Genomic DNA, 17,284 nt, shown 5'->3' on the forward strand with positions numbered 1-17,284 from the left:
AATAGGAAGTGACTGCTAACAGCTTTAGGGTTTTTTTGGGGGGTAATAAAAATGTTCTGAAATTTGATAGTGGTGACTATTGCACAACTTTGTAAATATACAAGAAAATTGCTGAATTGTATACTTTCAAAAGTGTGAATTTTATGGTATATGAATTACATCTCAATTTCAAAGTGATATTGTAAAATATTTGATGATATGGAATAATGACAATATATTTAGTGGAAAATAGATTGTAAATAGTGTATACAGTAGAAGGCTATATTTACCTTATGCAAAGAAAAGACTTAGGGAAAATTAATATATTAAAAATGGTTGTTCTTGGCACCCTTGTAGATCAGTTGGCTATACAATATATGTGGATTTATTTCTAGGGTCTCAACTGGTTTATACATCTGTTTGTATGAATGTACCATACTGTTTTGGCTACTGTGGCTTTATAATATATGCTCAAATCAGGAAGCGCAATGCCTCTAACTTTGTTCTTTTTTCTCAAGATTGATTTAGCTATTTGTGATTTTGGGGGGGGTTCCATGTAAATTTTAGAAATTTTTTCTATTTCTGTAAAAAATGCCATTTGGATTTTGATAGGATTTGCGTTGAGTCTGTAATGGGGTAAGGATAGTTTCTTCAACAAATAGTGCTGGGAAAAACAGGTATCCACATGCCAAAGAATGACATTGGACCCTTATCTTATACCATACACAAAATCAACTCAAAATGGATTAAAGACTTAGCATAAAATTTGAAACTCTAAAACTCCTAGAGAAAAAACATAGGGGAAAATCTTCATGACATTGGTCTTGGTAAATGATTTCACTGATATGACACCAAAACCACAGGCAACAAAAACAAAAACAAACAAGCAGGAAAAAGGCTTCTGTACAGAAAAGGAAACAACAAAGTGAAAAGGCAACATACATAATGAGAGAAAATAGTTGCAAACCATATATCTGATAAGGGGTTAATCTAAAAAAATATATGAAGAGCTACAACTCAATAGTAAAAAAATTAATACCTGATTAAAAGATACGCTAAGGACTTGAACAGACATTTCTCCAAAGAATACATACAAATGGCCAACAGGTATATGAGAAAATGGTCAATATCACAAATCACCAGGGAAATGCAAATCAAAACCACAATGAGATACCACCTTATGCCTGTCAGGATGGCTATTATTGAAAATAAACAAAAAACAAAAGACAAGTGATGGTGAGGATATGGAGAAATTGGAACCCTTGCATATTATTGGTGAGAATGAAAAATGGCGCAGCCACTATGAAAAACAGTATAGAGGTTTCTCAAAAAATTAACAATAGAACTACCATATGATCCAGCATCCCACTTATGGGTATTAGTCCAAAAGAACTGAAATGGGGATCTCTAAGAGATACTGGCACTCCTATGTTCACTGCAGCACTATTCGCGATAGCCAAAATGTGGGAACCACCTAAATGTCCAGTGACGGATGAATGGATGAAGAGGTGGCATATACGTGCGATGCAATGCTACTTACTATTCAGCCTTTAAAAAGAAGGAAATTCTGCAATCTGTGACAACATGGGTGAACCTTGAGCACATGATGCCCAGTGAAATGAGGCAGTCACAGAAACACCAACACTGCATGAATCCACTTAGAAGGGGTATCTAAAACAGCCGAATCCATAGAATCAAAGAGTGGAACGATGCTTTCCAGGGGCTGGGGAGGGGAAAATGAAGTGTTATAATCAATGGGCATAACGTTTCAGCCAAGCAAGACAAGCAAGACGAATAACCTCTAGAGAACTGCTACACAGTATTGTACCTATAGTCAAAAGTAATATATTGTACACTTAAAAACTTGTTAAGAAGATAGCTCTCCTGTAAAGTGTTCTTATCACAAAATAAAATATAAATTATCGAATAAAAGGATAGTTATCTCTGGGTGGTGGGATGATGGGAAGTTTTCATTTCCTTTATGCTTTTAAGATTTTTCTACATTAGTTGCAATGAACACGTTAACAGTTCTATAATTTAAATAAAAAATACTATTTAAGCATAACAACAATTATGTATCCTGAGAGCATCAGACTCTTTCTGTGACTCTGGTGCCTCTACTGCAGAAAGTAAGTTCAATCCAACCCTAGAAAGTCTTTTTCAACTGTAGAAATAATTAAAGCCTGGGAGAGAGTTCCTTTGCCGAGACTATGAAATCTTCGTGTGGGTTCTCTAAGGACAGGTTAAGATGATGGACTCCAGAGGCACGTGGAGGTGTTCATCTGCATGGAGGCTGGAAGCATAAGGTCGGTCTAGCTCCAAGAGCTGGATCATGAGTCCAGACCAGCGCTGAAGGAAATCTCCATGCAGGCGAAGCTCATAAGTGCCGCACTGGGAATCCCGCCAGCTCTCCACAGAACAGAATTTTCTAAACTTTAGCCAAAAATCAAAGCCTAAATATGTTCTCTTTTGCTCTTGGAAAATAAATTTATCAAACCTAAAAATAACTAGGACAAAGCCAAAAGATGAAAGTGATTCTAAATGGTTTTCAAACAGATGTTTGACTAATTTTTGCAAAGACTGTGAGAGTAAAAGTCCTTAGAATTCCTACATTACAGCAGAGAGGTACACAGAGAATCTGCTATGGTGAGGGATGAACGGGCACACTCCCAGGGCAGAAGAGGGTGAAAATCTTCATGGGTTCCTAACTTTTATCTGGTCAGCAACAGATCCAGTATTTATTACCAGAAAATGAGTATAAACAGAAATTGTCTGGTAAGTTAGCAGGTCAAAATGAATATGCTAATAACTAAATAAAATACTAAATTTGACATAAGCATGTAGTATAGAAATATACTGCTCTTCTCTGTAAATATCTATAAAGCCTGACTATAAACACTCATTCTTACTAAGAGGAACTTGACTTCTGTGTTAACCAAAGCCATCTCTTTGGATGACATTCTAATTTAGTTCTAAAACATAAACTTTCCCTGTAAGAAATTACCCAGAGGGAGTAATTACAGAGGAAGACACTGTACTGGGAAGCTGTGGTTAGTGCAGAAGGCCTCATGAGCTCTGAGGCTTGGTCCAGCACACCCTCCCTAAGAAAACATAAAGGCAAGGATCTTTTGTAAACACGTGGCAAGGAACAGGAAGTTTGTCAGCTTACAAGTTACAATACGCTGATATATTTTCTTTTTAAAAAGCACTGCCTTAACCCTGGCCAATAGATGGGTCGCGGGTTCCATTCCTGGTCAGGGCACATACCCAGGCTGCAGGTTCACTCCCTGGTCGGGGTGCATACGGGAGGCAACCAATCGATGTTTCTTGTATTTACGTTGCTCTTTCTCACCCTCTCCCTTCCTCTCTCAAATCAATAAAAAACATCTTTTTTTAAAAAAAAAGCACTACCTTAGTGCCAGATAAATTTATATGCCTAAAGGAAGCTGACGAGGCCATGCGGCCATGAGACAAGTCTGGCTCTGGGGACAAACCCTTCCTGCTGTCCTCCCACTCCAGCACTGACCACCTTCTGCTTCTGGGGCCACACGGCAATGCACCTCCTTCCCTGGCTGTGTGAGGACACTGAGTGAGGCTATGCATATGTTTGAATTTGATTAACTAGCCAGGAATAGGAAAGCAGTGGCCATTGGTTTCAAAGCAGATGTTACAACTAATTTGGGGGGAAAACAAGAGACCCAGAGATTCTGAAGAATGACTCAGCCTCACACCCCCACAAATTCCATCACACTTGGAGATGTGCTCATCTACCCAACTCTCCTGCCACCAGATTCTGAATTTAAAAGGCGTCTCTCTGGCTTCAGCTGTCCCACTGCCATGCTCCATCCCAGCTTGGTTTCTCCCCAGACTCAGGTTCCTTCCCCACCCTGCTGGACTTACACGTCTCCCTGCCCATTTTGATCCCCAAGATCAGATCCTTCCGCCATGCCCCCACCTGCCCCCTGAATACACGTGCTCCGGCCCTGCTCAGTCAGCAGCTAACCAGGGACTGCCTGCCACACATGCTTCTCTGCTCCTGACCTGGGTCTCCAAACGGAACTACAGAGACTGAACTCCTGAGGACGTGTGGCCTTCAGTGTCTCTGACCAACAGATTTATTCAACTCTAACTGGCTTCTTGTTGAACCCTCCAAAAAGCATTTATATTTAATTTTTTTTTTCAAATTACAGTTTACATTCAACATTATTCTGTATAAGTTTCAGGCAAACAGCATAATGATTAGACAACCATATACTTTACAAAGTGTTCCCCCCAAATTTCAGTACCCACCTGGCACCCTGCATAGTTATTACAATATTACTGACTATATTCCCCATGCCGTACTTTTACATCCCCATGACTATTTTGTAATTACCAATTTACACTTTCCAATCCCTTCACCTTTCTCACCCAGCCCCCCAAACCCCGTCCTCTCTGGCCACCATCAGTCTGTTCTCCGTATCTTTGAGTCTGTTTCTATTTTGTTAGTTCACTTATTTGGTTCTTTAGATTCCACATATAAGTGAAATCTGATGGTATTTGTCTTTCTCTCACTTATTTCACTTAGCATAATACCCTCTAGGTCCACCCATGCTGTCACAAATGGTAAGACTTCATTCTTTTTATGGCTGAGTAATATTCCATTGTACATACCTACAAAATCTTATTTAACCGGCTGTCTATTGATGGGCACTCCGGCTGCTTCCATATCTTGGCTATTGGAAATGCTGCTGAAATGAACACGGGTGTGCATATGGTCTTCCCAATGAGTGTCTGGGTTTCTGGGATCACTGGGCCATACGGCAGCTCCATTTTTAATTTTTTCAGGCTATTTTCCATAGTGATTCCACCCGTCTGCATTCCCACCAGCAGTGTACCGGGTTCCCCTTTCCCCACACCCTCGCCAGCACCTGTCGTTTGTTGATTTGTTGATGGAGCCATTCTGACAAGTATGAAGTGACACCTCATTGTGGTTTTAATTGGCATCCCTCTGATGATTAGCGACGTTGAGCATTTTCTCTTATGTCTCTTGGCCATCCATATGTCCTCTTTGGAGAAGTGTCTATTCAGGCCCTTTGCCCATTTTTTAACTGGACTGTTTGGTGTGTGTTTTTATGTTGAGTTAGTTGTATGAGGTTTTTTGGTGTATGTGCGGTTTTTATAAATTGGGAGTATTAAGCCCTATCAGATGGTTCACTAGCAAATATGTTTTACCATTCAGTGATTAACTTTTCATTTTGTTGATGGTTTGCTTCATTGTGCAGAAACTTTTTACTTTGATGTAGTCCCATTTGTTTATATTTTTCTTTTGTTTCTCTTGCCCTAGGACATATATTTTTTTTTTAATCTTGCTAAAAAAATGTCTAAGATTTTACTGCCTATGTTTTCTTCTAGTTTTATGGTTTTGAGTCTTACATTTAAGAAGTAATCCATTTTGAGTTTATTCTTGTATATCGTGTAGAAGGTGGTCTAGTTTCATTTTTTTATGTGTCTGTCCACTCATTGAATAGACTGTATTTACCCCATTGTATGTTTCCCTCCTTAGTCATATATTAATTGACCAGATAGTTGTGGGTTTATTTCTGGGCTCTCTAGTCTGTTCCATTGATCTATGTGACCATTTTTCTGCCAGTCCTATGCAGTTTTGCTTACTATCAACTTGTAGTGTAGTGTGATATCAGGCAGCATTATACCACAACTTCTGCTCTTCTTTCTCAAGATTGCTCTAGCTATTCTGGGTCGTTTGTGGTTCCATATAAATTTTTGGATTATATTTTCTAGTACTGTGAAAATGCCATTGGTATTTTGATAGGAATTGCATTGAATCTATACATTGCTTTGAGAAATACGGAAATTTTAATTCTTCCCATCTATAAGCACAGAATATGCTTCCATTTACTCCTATCTCCTTTAGTTTCTTCAGTGTTTCATAATTTTCCAAGTACAAGTTTCATACAAAAAGGTCCTTTACCTCCTTGGCTAAATTTATTCCTAGGTGGGTTTTTTTTGGGGGGGGGGTTAATTTATCTTTATTGTTGAAAGTATTACAGATGTCCCCCCTTTCCACTCCCATTGACCCCCACCACCCTGCTCCTGTCCCCTTCCCAGGCCTCCCCACACTAATGTCTGTCCATGGGCTATGCATATATGCATATAAATTCAATGGTTAATCTCTTCCTGCCACCCCTTCCTTCCCTCTGAAATGAGTCATTTGTTCCATGCTTCAATGTCTCTGGACCCTTTTGTTGATCAGTTTATTTTGCTCATTAGATTCCACATTAGAGTAAGATCATGTGATACTTGTCTTTCTCTGACTGGCTTATTTTGCTTAGCACAATACTTTCTAGTTCCCTCCATGCTGTGTCAAGGGGTAAGAGATCCTTCTTTTTCGCAGCTGTATAGTATTCCATGCTGTAAATGTACCACAGATATTTTTATCCACTCATCTACTGATGGGCACTTGGGCTGTTTCCAGATCTTAGCTATTGTAAACTGTGCTATGAACATAAGGGTGAACATAGGGGGGCATATATTCTTTCTGATTGGTCTTTCTGGCTTCTTAGGATATATTCCTAGAAGTAGGATCACTGGGTCAAACAGAAGTTCCAGTTTTTTTTGAGGAAACTCCACACTGTTTTCCATAGTGGCTGCACCAGTCTGCATTCCCACCAGCAGTGTACCAGGGTTCCCCTTTCTTCACACCCTCGCCAGCACTTGTTGTTTGCTGATTTATTGATGGTGCCATTCGGACAGGTGTGAGGTGGAAACTGTGGAACACTTGGAGCCTAGGGCTTTTTTAATGCAACTATAAATGGAATTGTTTTCTTAAATTCTCTTTCTGATAATCCCTTATTGGTGTATAGAAATGCAACTGATTTCTGAATATTAACTTTGTATCCTGCTACTTTGAATTCATTTACCAGTTTTAATAGTTTTTTAGTGGAAACTTTAAGATTCTCCATACACAGCACCATGTCATCTGTAAATAATGACCGTTTTACTTCTTCCTTTTGAATTTGGATGCCTTTTATTTCTTCTTATCTGATGGCTGTGGCAGGACTTCCAGTACTATGTTAAATTGGAGTAGTGGAAGTGGACATCCTTGTCTTGTTCCTGATCTTAAGGGAAACACTTCTAGTGTTTCCTTTTTGAATATGATCTTAGCTCTGGGCTTGTCATATATGATCTTTGATACGTTGGGGTATTATACCTCTATTCCCACTTTGGTGAGAGTTACCATGAATGGGTGCTGGGTTTTGTCAGATTCTTTTTCTGCAACTACTGATAGGACCGTATGATTTTTATCCTTCATTTTGTTTATGCGATGTATCATGCTTTTGTTTGTTTTTCTAAATATATCTTTACTGATTTCAGAGAGAGGAAGGGAGAGGGAGAGAGAGAGAGAAACATCAATGATGAGAGAGTCATTGATCGGCTGCCTCCTGCACGCCCCGACTGGGGATCAAGCCCGCAACCCGGGCATGTGCTCTGACTGGGAATCGAACCCCGATCTCCTAGATTCTAGGCGGACACTCAACCGCTGAGCCACGCCCGGCCAGGCTGTATCATGTTAATTTATGCATAGTGTAGTAATCTTGCATCCCAGAAATAACTCCCACTTGATCATGGTGTATGATCTTTTTAATGTAATGCTGAATTCATATTGTTGTGCTAACATTTTGTTGAGAGTATTTCCATGTGTTCATCTAGGATACTGGTCTATAATTTTCTTTCTCTGTACTGTCTTTATCTGGTTTTGGAATTAGGTTAATGATGGCCTCATAAAGTGAGCTTAGAAGTCTTCACTCCTCTTGAATTTTTTGGAATAGTTTGAGGATAGGTGTTAGTTCTATGAATGTTTGGTAAAATTCACCTGTGAAGTCATCTGGTTCAGGACTTTTGTTCGTTGGGAGTTTTTTTTATTACTGATTCAATTCTGTTGGTTGTAATAAGTCTGTTCATATGTTCTATAGCTTCTTGACTTATTCTTGAAAGATTGCATGTTTCTAGGAATTTATTCATTTCTTCCAGATTATTCAATTTGTAGACATATAGTTGTTCATAATATTTTCATATAATCCTCTGGAATTCTGTGGTGCCAGGTGCTACTTCTCTTTTATATCTGACATTATTTTATTTCTCTATCTTTTTTTCTTGATTAGTCTGGTTAAAGGTTTATCAATCTTGTTTAACTTTTCAAGGAACCAGCTCTTGGGTCTACTGATCTTTTGCACTGTTTCGTTTTTCTTAAGACTCCATTTCATTCATTTCCTCTCTGATCTTCATTATTTCCTTCCTTCTACTCACTTCGGGCTTTGTTTGTTGTTCTTTGTCTAGTTTCTTCAGGTTAGATTGTTTATTTGAGATTTTTCTTTTTTCTTGAGGTAGGCCTATAATGCTCTGAATTTCCCTCTTAGGACTGTTTTTACTGAGTCCCATCGATTTTGGGCCATTGTGTTTTCATTTTCATTTTTCTCGTGGTATCTTTTGATTTCTTCGTCAGTCTCACTGTGAACCCATTCATTGTTTAGTAACATTATTTAGCTTCCAGAGGAGGGAAGATGGCAGCCCTGTGAGAAGCAGCAGAGCGCCCCCGCTCCCAGCCACGGACTTGATTTCCTCCTAAAATCCTATGTAACCAGCTTGAAAAAAACAGAGAAACATACCTGAGTGGACGGAGTGCAAGTGGGGAGCACTGAAGACACATCACAGAATCCAGTGGGGGGGGGGGGCGCAGGAAGGTGGAGTCCCCCTGAAGCCTGTGCTGGGCTCCGAGCCTGGAGGCTTGGAGGCTGCAAAGCTCCCTTCCCTCGGGGATGCGGATGGCATCCAAAAGCGGAGATCTCACACCTGGAGCACCGAGAGAGGAAGGAGCGCCCTGCCCACAGGGCAGAGGGACCCAGGGGAGTGGTGAGTCCCGGAGGGTTCGGCGCCTTCCTAGGAAACAGAGCCTCTAATGGCGGACGGCGCCTTCCTAGCGAAACAAAGCCTCTAGTGGCAGCTGCGACCGGTGTCTAGTGCTTGGAGTGCCGACCATAGGGAAGGCTGTCCCAAGGTCTGTGGCATCCAAGTGGTAAGGGACCAGAGGACTGTGCTGAGCAGCCGCACACAGGGACCCTCTGCCTCCCTGTGGGGCATTGTGTTGAGCCCCAGAAAGCACTGAATCTGCGTGGCATGGGGGAGGGGGGGAGGGGAGGAGCCCTCCCCGCCCTGAGCTCCTGGTGAGGAGAGGCTGGGATCAGTGACCAGCCCTGAGGGACACCCTGGTGGCGCATGAAGCCGCCCCAGCTTTGCTGAGACCAGTGGTGCGGGGAGACCGCTGGCTGCCTTGGTGCGCAGGCAGCAGGACCTTGCAGAGAGGACCCTCTGCCTGTGTGTTGCTTTGTGTGATTGTGAGTCTGATCGTGGAACTGGCTCCCACCTTCCCGGCCTGCACTGCACCGACAGACCAGCGGAGGCTGGGACTGGGGTCTACACAAAAGACCGTCTGAGGGGTGGGCCAGGAGCGACCAGCCAACCAGAGCTGAGCAGGGAGGGGTGGAGCCCACCAACCTCTCCTGCAGCCCGGAACACCGCCCCCAACAGGAAAGGGGCGGTCTGCTCACTGGGGCCCCAGGCACACCCACAGGGCATAGTCCTGAGGGGGAAGGGAGAGCAGCTCACAGGACAACTGAACAAGAATAAGACTCTCAGGGATTGTTGTTTGGGAACTGGAGGAAATGCTGAAAACCCTTGCTGGGGGCTGGGCAGGCAAAGGGCTCACCACAATGTGTTTTTAATCGAACCCACTGAGCTCAGGCTGCCAAAAAGGCCCATACAGAAAAGGCAACAGGCTGAAATCAATCTGAAGCTGCAGCAGGCCAGTGCTGGGGAACAAGAATCAGAGGACAGGGTAGGGACTGAGGAGCTGGCAGTGGAGCAGAGACTAACTCCCGCAGAGTGAGCACCTGACTGTGAAACCTCTAAGAGGAGTGACACCCTGAGCTACACTAGCCACCCTGCACCTTAAAGACTCTACAGGAGACTCTGGAGTAAGACCAGGCAACTACAAGGTTGAAAAACAGCTGACAAGAGGAGGTGGTCCACGGAGAGCCTCAGATCAACCATCTACCTAAGGACACCAGAGCCAAACCTAGACGGCTACTCACATTGGCTGATACTCAAGTACCTCCCAGGAGAACGGAAATCAGCACAAAAAACAGTGAGCCGCAGATAAAACAAGCAGCCCAGAAAAGACTCACCTGATTGACTACCTTTTTTCTTCTGTTTTTTTTGTTTTGTTTGGTTTTGGTTTTGGTTTTTTTGGTTTTTGGTTTGTGGGTTGGTTTATTTTTTCTCTTTTTTCCTTAGGAAGAAGAGAAAGGGGAGAAAATTTGTTTTTTCTTTTTTAAATTTTATAATTTTTTTAAAATTTTTTTTAACATATTTTAACTAAATTTTTTTCCCTCTTTTTATAAAAGAATTTTGTCTTGCTTAGCTTGTTTTTAGTTCTGTTTTGGTTACTTGCTTTGTTTTGTTTTATCCTTGCTTCTAATATCAAGACTTTCTTGATATCCCTGCTTAATGACTGGGACTTTATCATTATAACCAAGTTTACTGCTTTCCTCTATAGTTTCCCCCAAATCTCTTACCGGACTCCCTCTCTGCCTGGGCTATATCTCTCTTTCTCCTCTCGATCCATTGGCATAACTTTTTTTTCTTTTTCTACTTTTCTTTCATTCTTTCATTATGCTCCCTTCTGTCTTCCTGTCCAATTGTTAGTTTCTCTTATTCTCTTTATTGTATCTTTGTTTTCTCATTTTCAACTATTATCCTATTCCTATTCTCTCCCTTAATTTTTTGCTGGCCCTTCTATCAGAATCTTTTCTCTGCTTCTGTTATCTCCCAGTAGCTTCTCTATTTTTTACGTTTTAGTTTATTATAATTTTCTAAATTTTCACCAGTCTTAACAACAATATACATCTCTAAGTGTTACTTTTCTTTCTTTCTTTTTTTTTAAGCATTTTGTGTGTGTGTGTGTTCTCCCTTCACTCTCCCAGTTCTATTTTCACTTGGATTGTTTTCACTGTGACTGTCAAGATATTTTGTAAGATATCTCTTGTTTCCTGGAAGTTTAGTTGGGTATTGTCCTGCCTTGCCAGCACCCATACAACAGTTTACATGACGAGGTTGGGGCTGAGATACAGTTAGCCAACCTGAGAGGAGGGCCCTCCCAAGGACTGATCAACGACAATCTAGACCCAACCACAACAGGAAAACATAAAGAAACCACAAAACGGACACCCACAAGAGGGACACGCCTAGAGCAAAGAGCTCAGAAGTATAAGGAAAACACACCTCTGGGCTCCACTGGACCCACAAGGCAAAATCCCATCCCAAAAAACTGGGAGACAGCAAATATATCTAATATATAGATACAAACACTAAGACCTACCAAAATGGGGAGACAAAGAAACAACCCCCAAATTAAAGAAAAGGAAAAATCACCAGAAAAAGACTTTGATGAGATGGAGTTAAGCAAGTTATCAGAAACGGAGTTCAGAGTATTGATGATGAAGATGTTCAAGGAACTTAAGAAGACACTAGATGATAAGATCAAGGACCTTAGTGAAAACATGAAAAAAGAGATACATACCATAAACAAAACTCAGAGATAAAGAATGCTGTATCTGATATCAAGAACGCCCTGGAAGGAATTAAAAGCAGGCTCAATGAAGCAGAGGATAGAATAAGTGACTTAGAAGACAAGGTAGAAAAAAAATCACACAATCAGAGCTGCAAAAAGAAAAAAACACTTAAAAAGCATGAGGACAGTCTAAGGGAGCTTTGGGACAACATGAAGTGAAACAACATTCGCATTATAGGAGTACCAGAGGGGGAGGAAAGAGAGCAAAAAATAGAGAACTTGGTGGAGGAAATAATGACAGAAAACTTCCCTAGGCTGGCGAAGGAGAAAGCCACACAAGTTCAGGATGCACAGAGGGTTCCAAACAAGAGGGACCCAAAGAGACCCACTCCAAGACACATCATAATTAAAATGGCAAATGTCAAGGACAAAAAGAAAATATTAAGGGCTACAAGAGAGAGACAAGCAGTGACCTACAAGGGAACCCCCATAAGGCTGACAGCTGATTTCTCAACAGAGATTCTTCAGGCCAGAAGGGAGTGGCATGAAGTTCTGCAAGTAATGAAAAGCAAGAACATGCAACCAAGATTGCTTTATCCAGCAAGGCTATCATTTAAATTTGAAGGTGAAATAAAAAGCTTCCCAAACAAAAAAAAAAAGCTAAAAGAGTTCAGTACCACTAAACCAGCATTGCAAGAAATGCTAAAAGGACTGCTTTAAGAAAAAGAAGGAATAGTGAGAGAAAGGTACATCAGCATAAAGGGGAAAAATGGAATTAAATAAGTTTATATCAATAGTAACCTTAAATGTAAAAATGGAATAAATGGTCCAATCAAAAGACATAGGGTAGCTGAATGGATAAGAAAACAGGACGCCAATATATGCTGTCTACAAGAGACCCACCTGAGAGCAAAAGACTCACACAGGCTAAAAGTGAAGGGATGGAGTAAAATATTCCAGGCTAATGGAAAGGAAAAGAAAGCTGGAGTAGCAATTCTTATTTCTAGCTTCCATGTGTTTGTGTGTTTTTCAGTTTTTTTCTTGAATTGACTTTTAGTTTCATACCATTGTGGTTGGAAAAGATGCTTCGTATCATTTTTATCTTCTTAAATTTGTTGAGATTGTTTTGTGTCCTAACATATTGTCTATCCTAGAAAATGTTTCATCTGCACTTGAAAAGAGTATATGCTCTGCTGCTTTGGAGTGAAATGCCCTGAAAATACCAATTAAATACATATGATCTAGTGTGCCATTTAAGGTGGCTGTTTCCTTGTTGATTTTCTGCCTGGAAGATCTATCCATTGATGTCAATTGGATTTTAAAGTCTTTTACTATGATGGCATAACTGATGACCTCTTCCTTTATGTCCATCAAGATTCGCTTGATATATTTAGGTGCTCCTATCTAGGGTGCAGAAATGGTTACAACGGTTACATCCTCTTGTTGAATTAGTCCCTTTATTAGTATGCAGTGTCCTTATCTGTTCCTTATTATAAATTTTGCTTTAAAGTCTATTTTGTCTATATAAGTATTGTTATCCCAGGTTTCTTTTCCTTTCCATTTGCATAAAATATCTTTCCCATCACTTTACTTTCAGTCTGTGTGTGCTGTAGACAGCATATATATATATGGCTCTTGTTTTCTTATCCATTCAGCTACACAAAGTCTTTTGATTGGAGCATTTAATACATTTACATGTAAAGTGATTACTGAGAGGTACGTAATTATTCCCATTTTATTATTCATATGTATGTTTTTTTGTTGTTGTTGTTACTTTCTTCTTCATAAAAAAAGTCCCTTTAACATTTCTTGTAATACTGGTTTGGTGGTGATGAACTCCTTTAGTTTTTTAGGGAAGTTCTTCATTTGCCCTTCAATTTTAAATTATAGACTTCCTGAGTATAGTCTTCGCTATAGATCCTTGCTTTTCATCACTTTGAATATTTTATGCCAATCCCTAGCGTCCTGAAATTTTTCTGTTGAGAAATCAGCTGACAGCCTTATGGGAGCTCCCTTTTAGGTAACTAACTGCCTATCTCTTGCTGCTTTTAAGATTCTCTCTTTTAACTTTTGCCATTTTAATTATGGTGTGTCTTGGTGTAAGTCTCTTTAGGTTCATCTTGTTTGGGACTCTCTGTGCTTCATGGACTTGTGTGTCTTTTTTCCTCACCAGGTTAGGGAAGTTTTCAGTCATTATTTTTTTATTTTTTTATTTTTATTTTTTTTGCCCTGGAAGAAAAAAGGGTTCACCTTTATTTTTTCCAACACCTTAGACTGAGTAGATTACCTTTCATCATATGCTAACAGCCCAGCACAGAACAAGTTCACTCTGGCTTTTGATTCTGTTCACTGAGCCATCACAGACCTTTTAACAGCTTTCAGTGAAGGAGTGGCTTTAAAATGTCTTAAACTGTAAACCCTTCAGAATCTCAAGGTGGGTCCAGGTCCCCTCTGTGCATCAGCACAAGGCCCACACCAGGGCGTCAGTGTGACAGACAGAGACATGCGGACTATCTCTGCAGGTAGATGCCAGGCATGCTCTGCACACACCCAGTGTGGGGGGGGGGTTGGCTTGGTTTCTGACATGCCCCAGCTTCGGGCTACTGGGCTTCCTGCTTCCTCAAAAGGCATCCCCGGTCTCCGGGAGAACACACAGGCCCCAGGTTCCCTTGGACAAGGCTAGGCCCAGCATGTGTGCCTGGTTCCCAGGATCTTGGAGGCAGCACATCAGAGGCCGACTGTTGCTAGAGGCCCACGTTGAGGCCAGCGAGGCTTGTTCCACATGGCAAGGGCCCCAGAAGTATCCAGGGGGCTGTGCCAGTGCCAAGGGCCCAAGCAGGGATGTCCAAGGGTGCAGCAGCAGCTCTAGGTGGCTGCCCAGGGCAGAGGGTGGTGGGCAAAAAGCCAGGGGCGTATAGACAGCTCCAGAGAAGGGGATGTTCAACTGTGAGTCCTGCAGTTGGTGTTTGTGTTTCATTCGTCAATTTTGAAACCAGGTTTTTATCTGCACCTCCGAAAGCCCCATCTTCTGGGCCAGCCTCCGGCACTCCAGGGGGTCCAGGTATCTGTAGTGCTGGAACAAGCTCTCCAAGGTGCTGACCTGCTCCCCCGTGAAGGCAGCGCGGGCGTGGGGAGGCCGAGTGCTGTCCGCCTCCTTGCTGGACCCAGTCGTGGATGTCCCTGGAACAGACACAGCTGAGGACTTCACCTCCTCCATGCCCACGGTTTGAGGGGGTTCCCCACTGCTGGGCACCCTGGCTGGGGCAGAGAGGCTCCCCCAGGAGACCTCAGTTGGTCTGGAGGTGTGCAAGGGCCCTGCGTGGCTGCTCTGAGCCAGTCCACAGAGCCAAAGCTGGAGATCGGCTTTTGGCTATGGGGCATGGCGGAGGAGGGAGGCATGCCTGGACGGTGGGGACAGCTCAGGATCCGCCTTGGGATAGAAGGTGGGGGCCAGGCTCGGGGTCCTCTGCAGGACAGATGTGGAGCCAGACTCTGGGTCTTCGACTGGACAGACGGTGGCGGCTGGCGCCGTTTTGGCAGGGTCTGCCTCTCAGTCATTATTTCTTTAGAAAGGTTCTCAATCCCTTGCTCTCTCTTTTCTCCTTCTGGTACTCCTATGATGCAAATGTTGTTACACTTGACGTTGTCCCAAAGTCCCTAAAACTAACCTCAATTTTTTAGATTCGTTTTTGTTTTTGTTGCTCTGATTGGGTGTTTTATGCTACCTTGCCTTCTAAATCACTAATTCAAACTTCTGTTTCATCTAACCTGCTATTGATTCCTTCTAATATATTCACTTCAGATATTATATTTTTCATTTCTGAATGATTTTTTATGGTTTCTAGATCCTTTTTTTGATGTCTTCTATCACTTTGTTGAAGTTCTCACTAAGTTTTTTGAGCATCCTTACAACCATTGATTTAAAACTCTGTGTCTGACAGATTGCTTGTCTCCATTTAGTTCTTCTTCTGGATATTTCTCCTGTTCTTTCATTTGGGGCATATTTGTTTCCCCATTTTGGCTGCCTCTCTGTGTTTTTTGCTGTATATTAGGTAGGACTACTATGTCTCTCAGTCTTGGTAGGGTGGCCTTAGGTCAGGGGTGGGGAACCTTTTTCCTGCCAAAGGCCATTTGGATATTTATAACATCATTCACAGGCCATACAAAATTATCAACTTAAAAATTAGCTATGAAAAAAGCTCCTGTATTTATTTAATTTTGAGACCCACCTGTGGTTGCCTTGGCAGAGCCAGACCAAATGATGTTCCTTATGTGTGTTACGTGAGCCTTACTATTATAGTTGTATCAAATCCTTAAGATGACTGACTGTGAAGATCTGCTCTGATTATAGTGAATGAGCTGCTGTATGGATGCTGACCACAAGAAGCAGAATTTGTCCCAGCAGGTTCTGGTACCTGACAAGATCTCCCTTTGGATATGCCCCTTGTGAAGCTAATTGGGTCCTGCTCTGATGTGGTTTGAAGCCTGCCACCGAGTGTATTGGTTCTGGGGCCTCTTGGGAGGGATCCAGTGCAGATCAATGTCAGATGTTGCCTGTGACAGGCCCTGGACTCCCTGTTAAGAACTATAAGCAATCCATAGTTCATTGATACCTCTGCTGGGCCTGCGTGCATGTGGTAGGGGCCAAACTGGCTTGCTTCCACCAGTACCAAGCCTGGGGGAGGTCAGCAAAAGGCCCAGGGTACCCCGAGACCCACCTCCGCCTGCTGGCTGCCTCTTAGACTCACTCAATGAGCTTCTGGGGGTACACAAGTGGTATGAGATAAGTTCCAATAGAGCCACCAGGTAGGGGCTAGTGGTGTTCACTAGGTTGTTAATGATTCAAACTTGGCAGCAGTGCTGAGTCTGAGGGAACTCAGCAAAAGTCTCAGGGTACACCAAGGATAGCTGCCACCTGCCTCAGGCCTGCAGACCTTTGAGACAGGGCGGGGACCTCAGGGAGCTGTTAGAGTGAGACCAGTAGAGTTCATCTGGCTACAACAAATTACAATTTGGCTGTGTGGAGGAAGGGCTCTACATAGGAATGGTGGCATGGTGGTGCTATTTGAGGTGTATGGGTTGCAGGGGAGAAGGGACCTTTTAGAGAGCCTTCCAAAAAGTTTGCACAGCTGGCCTAGGCTGACTACAGCCAGTAGACACCGCCACAGGGAGTGAGCTTGGCAAGGCAGGGACACATGGAATTGTGAGGGTGGAGTTAGTGCATCCTCCCAGGTTGACACAGCATGGAGTGGACTGTTGGACCCAGGAAAGACAATGTCTGTGGACAGTGTGGGAGAGGGAGTTAGCACGGGGACAATGGCAGTTGTCCCTCTAGCTTTCTTCTCAAAGCCACACAAATCAATCTTTCCCTATGATTCCAGTCCACTCTGAGCAGCTGTCCATCCCCTGGAGCCCACTGTAGTGCCATCAAAAAAGATTTTGTGTGTTAGTCCTTCAAGAGGGCACCTAGGTTTCTAGGAGCTTCTCATCTGTTCCTGGCATATGAAATCCCCGCTGATTTGCACAGCCAGATGTTCTGCAGCCTCCTCTTCCCAGCACTGGTACTCAAGGCTGGGGAGCCCACTGTGAGGTGGAGACCCATCACTCCTCAGGGGGATGTTTGCAGCTAAGATAGCTCTCCCAATTCTTAACCATGGCAGGTGGGTACAGGGCCAGCTC

General features: G+C 42.6%; 1 protein-coding gene and 1 pseudogene across 3 annotated transcripts in view; both read right to left on the minus strand.

Moving 5' to 3' along the window:
- Window positions 1-17,284, minus strand: part of SPECC1 (sperm antigen with calponin homology and coiled-coil domains 1) — a 256,463-nt gene that overhangs the window by 208,964 nt on the left and 30,215 nt on the right. The gene's annotated exons all lie outside the window — the stretch shown is intronic.
- Window positions 14,226-15,004, minus strand: LOC308568873 (homeobox protein VENTX pseudogene; annotated as a pseudogene). The gene has a single exon. The product of its transcript is annotated as a homeobox protein VENTX pseudogene (transcript).

The sequence above is a fragment of the Miniopterus schreibersii genome, assembly GCF_964146895.1.
Source record: "Miniopterus schreibersii genome assembly, chromosome: 16".
Taxonomy (NCBI): Eukaryota; Metazoa; Chordata; class Mammalia; order Chiroptera; family Miniopteridae; genus Miniopterus; species Miniopterus schreibersii.